The 6,745-nt window shown below is 43.6% G+C and overlaps 1 long non-coding RNA gene across 1 annotated transcript; it reads left to right on the forward strand.

Annotated features, from left to right (window-relative positions):
* Positions 1-756: 756 nt before the first annotated feature.
* On the forward strand, positions 757-6,415 carry LOC143809242 (uncharacterized). Its single transcript, XR_013222167.1, has 3 exons — positions 757-833; positions 1,541-1,626; positions 6,020-6,415. It is a non-coding gene; the product is annotated as an uncharacterized LOC143809242 (long non-coding RNA).
* The last annotated feature ends 330 nt before the right edge of the window (positions 6,416-6,745 follow it).

A 6,745-nucleotide genomic window follows, 5' to 3' on the forward strand; every position in this document is an offset into this window, starting at 1 on the left:
TACCCACAGCGTTTGGCAAAGGACCAATCCATAAGACTCAAAGCGGCGCCAGAGTCGACATAGGCGTCCGTGGTAATAGATGACAAAGAGCAAATCAGGGTCACAGATAGAATAAACTTAGACGGTAAGGTGCAAATGGAAACAGATTTACCAAGCTTTTTAGTGCGCTTAGAGCATGCTGATATACAGGGGCGGAACTACCGGGGTCGCAGAGGTCGCGGCTGCACCAGGGCCCGGGCCCAAAAGAGGGCCCGGTGCCGCCGCGACCTCTGCGACCTCGGTAGTCCGCCGTGGGCGCAGCTTACCGGGCCGCCGCCAGGATGAATCGCAGGCTGAGCGGCCGGTCACTGTGGGGGCAGGCCGTGCGGCGCCGCGTCACGTTCCTCGGCTCCTCCTCCTCCTTTTCGCGGGGCTGCCAGGCGCGCGCGCGCTGCCTGGGGGACTTCGAGCGCCGCGGTGAAGGTACGTGCCGGCCCGGCACCATTCTGTTTTTGGGTGTGGCGGGGCCGGGCCCCATTAAAGCAGAATGAAACCCAGGTCAGGGTGGGGGAAGCCCTCCTGCTGGGCTTTCCTCACACCCTGACCTGGGCTTCATTCTGATTTAATGGTTGCATAGAAGCAGATGGCCAGGTAGAGAGAAGCCAGCAGCTGCTACCACACGAGACACGCTGAGAAACCAGCTGAGCCCACCCAACTGGGCAGTTAGTCCCTCCTGGATCTCGCACACCTAACCTTCCTTGTCTCCTTTTTTTTCAGGTACCCATTCTGTAGGAAGCAAGTGGTGGGATTCTAACCCAGGTGGACACCCTCTTCCTCTACAACCTCTGGAGCCGGTGAGTATTTATTCTTCTTTCACTGCCAGGGAGGGGATTGTTCTTCTGGTTTAAAGAAAAGCGGTGTTTCTCTAATCAGTATGAGGACCCGATTAGTGATGTGCCATTCTGCGCTTCCTTGCCCCACAGGAAGGGCACACTACAAACCTGTTGGTCCTTGGGAGAGGTACCACCTGCTTGCCTTTACCATCCTTGTTGTGTGAGGTTTTTGTAAGCACGCATGGACCACACAACTTGGTCCAGACCACACAACATGGACCAGACAAAGTCTGTTGTGTCCGAGGATGGGGGTTCCTTGCTTACCTTTCCATTATATGCAAGTGTCTCCACTGGCAATTAGTGGGTGGTGATCTGCTCACACTCTTCCTAGGGACCTGTTCACACCTATGATTTTTCTTTGCAGTCATGTTGCACTTAAAGGGATACTACAAACACAGGTGATCCCTGTTTCTATGAAAGGAGTAGCAAGTAAAAAACTGATCAACCGTGTAGGATCCCTTTAAATGGAACACGACGGCAAAGCAAAAGCTTGTGTGAACAGGGCCTAATTGTGGGGATCAGATCTACTGCCGCCCTGTATTTAATTTGTAATCTAGGGACAGCTGCTGATACTGGAGGGCATGGGATTGGCTTCCTTTCTCCGTTATTACTTGTGTTTTGTAGATGTTTATCTGTTCATAATATTAATTGGGATGTTCTTCCATCAGCACCCCAGGTCTTAAAGCTGAAGAGCTGCAGTCTACTCCAGTGACCCAATCACCCAATTAGGAAGACTTTGCCTCTTAGCACACAGGTAAGAAAGATGCTACTGGACTTTTTAAACTATTCACTGAATTTTCCCTCCAATAAACTTTTTTTTGTTTTCCACTGTGTGCAGTTAATTCTCTGATCTCTGTATAACTTCTGTAGGGGGCAGCAGTGGCATAATGGTTAGGCAGTTGATCTGTGAGCAGATGGTGACAGGTGCGATTCCCGGCTGGGATGACTAAAACTGCAGTGTCCTTGAGCAAGGGTCCTAACCTACAATTGCTCCCTGGGCACCATCATAAAGCAGCCTTAACTATTTATGGAATGTAAAATTTTCAATGTTTCTATTCAAAGCTTCAGTTTTCTAGTGCAATTTTACAAACTCCCATCTCCAGTTAAAACCTGCCTGACTCAGACTAAACACTTGGGGAAATCCTTATTTAGGATACCCCATGCTGGCCCGGGTCAGTGTCACGCACTACCTAACCCTCCCCCTCCCCCCCCCCCCCCCCCGCCCACATACTGATTGCTGATATCTCCACTGGGATCCCAGGACCAGGTGAGTTGTCAGGATGTGGCATACCATGACCTACCATATGGTATAGTGCTACAAAAAAGGAGCTAGCTTTATTTCTCTGAACATGAATATCAGTGACGACTATTGTATAGGAGCCTCCACCAGAATTCCTCCCTTGAATGTATATGCATTCTAGGCTCTCCAACCATTACCCATGTTCTTGTGAGAGAAGTCCTCACACTGCCAACCCCCACTTGGTGCATCCACTTTTGGGATGCACTGAAGCATGAAACTTGGGTGCCCTAGTTGAACTTACCTGTCCCCATACCACTGCAATCCCCCCTACAAGTGCTCAAACCGCCCTGTGAAACTGTATTGGGGAGCCATGGGATGCATTCCCCCCCCCCCCCACCACATACATTGGTTTTGTGTATCTGCAATTCTTTTAAATGTAATGGCTGCAGTTATTGCGTGGTATATACAATTGCTCTGTTTGAACTTTCTTTGTGTCTATATTTAGGGTTTAACACCTGGATTTATTTTTCAAATTTCATTTTCAGATTGTTTAACTTTTATAACAGTTCATATCCACCATGTCCTCTTACCATCATTTGAGTGGCTCACAAAAACGTTAAAAAAAAAGGGAAGATGAACATAAAGTTCAAAAATTCCCAAAAATAAGCAGTTTCTTCTCGCAGACAGCTACTGCTTCTGCATCTGCTGCTACAGACACTGTAACTGGTCAACGTGAGGAGATGATTGACAGCCCTAGCACTTCTACAGTTGCTGAAAGCTCTCAATCACCTTTAGGGGTGGAAAGTGCCCACACTGAAGCATGTAGCAACCAAACAAGCAGCACATCTGATGTGCAAGAAACAATAAAGGATACAGGCACCAGCTCTGCCTCCATAGAACATTCTTTAATTGAAGAAAAGTATGTTACAGATAGGGGACATTATCCTGTAACAATTACAGATTACAATATCAAACGTTTTATTCTTGCCAATGGTCCCTGCAGGCCTAAAGGGCCATTTCCTAGAGACAATGATGAACATCGTAGATGTTTCTCGGAAGCCTACTATGAAAGGACCACAAAAGCAAGGCACAGACTTCCAGTCACATGGCTTTGTTATTCTCCAAAGTTAAATGCTGCATATTGTGAGCCGTGCTGGTTATTTGGTGACCGTAACAAGTTAGGCTTTGAACCAGTATGGGCTAAGGGAATTTGTAAGTGGCAACGACTTTCTGCTAAAATAAAGATTCATGAAGCTTCCCAAGCTCACATGAACGCTTGTGTTGTATATGATACCTGGAGGAGAAACAAAATAATAGATAAAGAGACTGAAGTACAAATTTTAAAAGAAAAAAATTTTTGGCGACAAGTCTTGCACAGAATAACTAGTGTGACACTCACTATGGCTATGGCCAATCTATCCTTCCGTGGGCATAGAGAAAAGATAGGCGAGATTGGTAATGGAAACTTTCTTTCTATAATAGAACTCCTAGCAGAATATGATCATGTATTGAAGGAGCTCCTCCAGTTACCTTTAGGAACAACAAAATATCTAAGCCCCAAAATTCAAAACGAAGTTATAGATATTCTTGCAAAACAACTTCACGATGTCATTGTAGGTGAAATTAAAGCTTCTCAGTTTTTTTCCATAATTATGGACACTACTCAAGACATATCCAAAGTTGACCAGTTAAGTCAAATATTCCGGTATGTGACTGTATGCAGGGATGAGAGTGAAAGGGCAACTGCTATAAACATACAAGAGGTGTTTTTAGGCTATCATGCAGTTGAAGACCCTAGTGCTGCAGGACTTGAGAATGATATTCTCAAGTGCATAGAAAGTAAGGGCCTACAGCTGTCAAAATGTCGGGGCCAGGGTTATGATGGGGCTGCCACAATGAGAGGAGTTTATACAGGAGTTCAGGCTCGCATTCTAAAGCGAGAAAAGAATGCCTTGTATGTTCACTGTGCAGCCCATAACCTTAACTTGGTTATACAGGATGCTGTGAGCAATGTTCCTGAGACTTCACGATTTTTTGAGGTGTTGCAGAGTTTGTATGTCTTTTTTGGAGAAAGCATCACTCGGTGGTCTGTTTTACAATCCTTCACCACTGAATCCTCTCTCACCCTAAAAACCTTATGCCCTACACGATGGTCATCCCGTTACGACTCACTAATTGCACTTCGCTTTCGGTTTGTTGATGTCCTTAAGGCACTCTCTAAGTTGATATTGACATCCACCAAAGCTAAAGAGAGGGAAGAGGCTATGGCCCTTAGGACAAAAATTGAATCTTTTGAGTTTGTCCTCCTTATTGTTGTGCAGAGCAAAATTCTGGACAAGATAAATACTATCTCAAAGGTTCTTCAGTCAGACCATATGGATCTATCCAATGCTGCCCACTTAATTCAGAGTACCATAGAACATCTTAGCAGCTATAGAGACCAATTTGAGGATAGCAAAAAAACTGCCATCACACTTGCTGAAAAGTGGGGAATTTCTGCAGTGTTTGCAAATAAAAGGATTGCAAAAGTAAAGAGATACAGTGATGAGCTGAGCTTGGATGAGAGACTGCAGGATCCGGAGCGGAGATTTAAAACTGCTGTTTTTTATGCCACTTTAGACATAATCGTGTCTCAGTTAACAAGTAGGTTTAGTAGCATGAGCACAATAGTTGAAAGATTTAAGATCGTTCAGCCATCTGTATTGGCTACTGAATCAGATGATGACCTATTTCAAGCTGCAGTGCGATTTCAGCAGTATTATGAGGAGGATATATCCTGCGATTTTCCTGGGCAGCTACTTGGCTTCCGTGCAACACTTCAAAATGAGATAGTCAAGTCCCCCACAGTCAAAGATCTGGCTCATCTACTTATTATAGACAATGCTGCTTTGTCATCTACACTCCCAGATGTGTGTACAGCATTGTTGCTTTTTCTCACATTGCCAGTTACAGTTGCCTCAGCAGAAAGGGCATTTTCTAAATTGGCCTTGATTAAAAATTACCTAAGAAGCACCATGTCACAACAAAGGCTTTCTGGGCTTGCCCTGTTAAGCATTGAAAACGAAAGAGCCAGAAAACTGGACATTCCGGCAATTGTTGATAAATTTGCTGATTTGAAAGCAAGGCGGCGCAAGTTCTAACTATGTATTTTGCGTAAGTGTGCAGTTTGTTAGAACAAAGAGTTCCTACTTTGAAAAAGTTCATACTAACACAAAGTTCATACTAACACAAAGTTCATACTAACACAAAGTTCATACTAACCAAAGTTCGTACTAACACAAAGTTCAATTTGTTACCTGGTTTGGTTTCACTAGTATTTTGCCTGCCTTCTTTTGGTAAAACATGCTTGCTTGTGACGCAGTAACATAGTAAAGATAAAGTACCCATAAAGTCAAAATCAAAGCATATCTGTTATATTACCTCCCAAATAGTGTATATTTTTGTAAGTGTGTTCTCAGAAAAGAATTTTTAGGATGATTTCTTGCCTACTGTTCTTGAGCCACCTATGCAATTTATGTAGGTCTCTGTGAAGCAGTGACTGTAATTGGAATAATTGTTTGTGAATGGAGGGGTTAAGGTGGCTCTTTCTGCAAACCTGCAGAAAACTACTAAATAGCTGTTCATTGAAAATTCAAAGAATATGCAAAGTGTAGTTAAAAACAGAGGCAGGAACAGCCATCACCCCACAGACACATTGAATGCTTTGTCCCATACAGTGTGATGCAGGAGGGCTGGCATTTCAGCAAGCATCAATCTATTTAATAAAGCATTTAAGCTTGTTAATCAAAAAAAAAATACCTTTACCATTTGAGAATGGTACCACAAAAGCATCATACAAAGAAGGCAGGCAATCAACAATTGCAAAAAGCATTTAAATTAATAAATGTTCCCATTTCCTTTTCTACAGTGACAAGAATATTCATATTGCGTTTTATTACGTTCCTGTTTGAACACAGTTTGCCGTTTTAAGCATTTGTTCGAGTTGATTCTTTGAAACCGTTTTTATGTTGTTCCGCTTTGGTTAAGAAGCATGACCAGCACTGACTGAAAAACCAATTTCTGTAGGTAAAAATTCTTAACATGTAAACTTAATTTCCAGGTAATGTATTAGACTGTCAGCTAATTTTCCTTACAATCTTTTCTTTTTAGGGGATGCAACATGAAAGTTCATCTTTTGAGGGTAAGCTGTTGTTTACAACACTTTTTTCTTATCTTTCGGAAATGTTTTTTTTGCAATAGATATTTACTTCTTAGTTTAACATTGTATGCGTGTGTCTGTATATCATTTTTTTTTTTTTGGGGGGGGGGGGGGCCCATTCAAAAGTTCGCACCGGGGCCCGCAGGACTGTTGTTACGCCCCTGCTGATATAACATGAGTAGAATCACCACAATAGAAACACAACCCATTTTTCCGTCTAAAATTCTGCCGCTCGCTTCGGGACAGAATTCTATCACACTGCATACTCTCTGGCGATTTCTCAGTGGACACCGCCAGATGGTGCACTGGTTTGCGCTCCCGCAAACGCCTATCGATCTGAATAGCCATTGTCATGGACTCATTCAGACCCGCAGGCACAGGGAACCCCACCATAACATCCTTAATGGCATCAGAGAGACCCTCTCTGAAAGTCGC

This window comes from Ranitomeya variabilis, chromosome 2, assembly GCF_051348905.1.
Source record: "Ranitomeya variabilis isolate aRanVar5 chromosome 2, aRanVar5.hap1, whole genome shotgun sequence".
NCBI lineage: Eukaryota > Metazoa > Chordata > Amphibia > Anura > Dendrobatidae > Ranitomeya > Ranitomeya variabilis.